Below are 2,500 nucleotides of genomic sequence, written 5' to 3' on the forward strand. Positions count from 1 at the left end.
ACATAGTTACTTTTCAGCACCATTGAGGAGCCAATGACTGACAGGCTAGGTACCACCAGGTGCACTGATTGCTAGAGTGCAGAGGGACATGGGTTGATACTAATGGTCTTAAGTCAAAATGTATATATCACACAGCTTAGATTTTTTGATTAAATAGGAGTGTGATGTAAAAACAAATCTGTAGTTCATCAAATGTCAATGTATATTGTTTCTTGTGTCTGGGTAGCTCAGTTGGAAGAGCTATTGACTCTGAACCGCAAGGTCATGGGATCGAATCCTGGCAAAAGCAACACAGCATATGAGTAATGTAGTTCCCTGGTGTATAGAGCATTGTTACAGGTATAGACTCAATTGTTTGTTAATATTGCTACCCTTTAAATGGCCATGGCCAATAACGTGGCATTGGGCGCTTAAAGTTAAATATTTGAAAAACTACACATTATTTCAAAGAAAAAGCCACCAGGCCACTAATGAGTTGTGACAGGTGTGATTGGTGATGAGTGAGAGCAGGTGGGAGGGGTGGATCCAATCCATGGGAATAGGGGGAAGGTTGCTGACTAGATGACTCTTTTCTACACCCACCCTCACTAACCTTAACCTCAGTAAAACAACGACCTAACCTCAAGAAACACTATTTGTAAAACTAAGAATTCCAAATGATGATCACCTCAACACATTGTTGAGGACAGGGATCGAACCAGCGACCTATGAATTCACAGGCTGTCTCTCTTCTCATTCCGCTAAAGCTGGGGAACAATAGCCTGGGTGAGGGGGGGAAGAAGAGGAAAAAAGGGGAAGGAGGGGGGAGGAGAAGCTGTGGGGGAGGAGGAAGGGGGAGCTGTGGATCGAAAGGTCACTAGTTCGATTCCCGACCGGAACATCTCTCTAACCCACCCAAAGTCTTACCAAGTGATATGAATCTTTCAAATATCATTTAATTAGTGACACAAAGAGGTCAGTGTCTTATTGAGATTGCCATACAGCCAAGTAGTTATATTTTGTATTGTTAAATACTTTACTGTAGTGATATTTTAATTGTATGATGAACAGAGCTGAATTATTATGGACTGATCTTTATATGAAGTGTGTGACAAAGATTATACAGTCTTGTGTGTGTGTGTGTGTGTGTGTGTGTGTGTGTGTGTGTGTGTGTGTGTGTGTGTGTGTGTGTGTGTGTGTGTGTGTGTGTGTGTGTGTGTGTGTGTGTGTGTGTGTGTGTGTGTGTGTGTGTATAACTCAGTCCATAATTATAATATAGTGTATGCATATATATATATATATCTGCACTTTATTTCTACAGCTGTACTTTTGACTTGTTTCTACCAAAGATATCTGTAAAAATAGCCGTCAAGCAAATATATTTGCTTGTGTGTGTGACCCTCTAGATTACTGCAAAGTTTCAAACAAATGTGAGTCTGCATGTATGTGTTAGGGGCAGATGAATAATTGTTATAAAACTGCAATATTCATTGGCTCATAAAAGCTTAAAGCAGAGGTCTTCAACAGGGGGTCCGCGGAGGTACTGCAGGGGGTCCGCGAAATTGTTGTTTGATTAAACAATATTTTTGTTTGAAAAAATTTTAAAATATGTATTTTTTTTTCCCCCAAAATGTCAAATTGTCTTTAAACATAACATGAATCCATAGCAAACAGATAAATGGAGGCACAATGCACAATAACATGGTATGTTTATACATATTTTGTAGAGATTTTTATTTTGCACACCTACTGGGGCAGGTGCGTATAGGAGCAGGCAATATAAAACACAATTGTATACATAAATATACAATATATGTGGTAGCCCCCCCTACCCTACGAGGTAGGGGGTCCCTGCTCCATCTCTCCATCAGTTTGGGGGTCCCTGGCCTGAAAAGGTTGAAGAGCCCTGGCTTAAAGGGCAAGACCACTTTGGTAGAGGTTTGGGTTGTGTATTTACCTTGCCATGATGTAACTCCAAATGTGGACAAGAAATCAAAAATAATTGCTCCATTGATTATAAATTGATAATTCTAAATTTGCTCCTCATTGACTTACATTGTACGCTGAAACAGCTCTAAAAGTCACTCTATAAGCACGTAAACGAACACGAACAAAGCTGATTCAGACAATATAGAACATCACCAAACCCAGTACTGTTTGTTTTTTTAATAAAAATGTTAACTTCCTGCTGATTTTACTATTTGAAGATCCGGATCCGGATCCGGATCCACGGATCCAGTCCAGGTTTTCTTCTTAATAAAAATAGCAAAATCAACAGGAAATTAACATATTTTTTTTTAAACAGTGCTGGGTTTGGTGATGTTCTATATTGTCTGAATCAACTTTGTTTGTGTTTGTTTATGTGCTAAAAGAGTGAGAGCTGTTTTACTGTACAATGTAAGTCAATGAGGAGCATATTTTAAATTATCAATTTCTAATCAATGGAGCAATTATTTTTGATTTCTTGTCCACCTCAACCCAAACCTCTACCAAAGTGGTCTTGCCCTATAACGTTTTCACT

The 2,500-nt window shown here is 39.0% G+C and overlaps 2 protein-coding genes across 2 annotated transcripts in view; both read left to right on the plus strand.

The window, feature by feature from the left end:
* The window catches only part of gtf2f1 (general transcription factor IIF, polypeptide 1), a 235,715-nt gene that overhangs the window by 148,214 nt on the left and 85,001 nt on the right, over nucleotides 1-2,500 (plus strand). The gene's annotated exons all lie outside the window — the stretch shown is intronic.
* cacna1aa (calcium channel, voltage-dependent, P/Q type, alpha 1A subunit, a) overlaps nucleotides 1-2,500 on the plus strand; it is a gene marked incomplete at both ends in the record, with an annotated part of 141,769 nt that overhangs the window by 56,175 nt on the left and 83,094 nt on the right.

This window comes from Gymnoscopelus braueri (genome assembly GCF_963280865.1).
Source record: "Gymnoscopelus braueri genome assembly, chromosome: 13".
Taxonomy (NCBI): Eukaryota; Metazoa; Chordata; class Actinopteri; order Myctophiformes; family Myctophidae; genus Gymnoscopelus; species Gymnoscopelus braueri.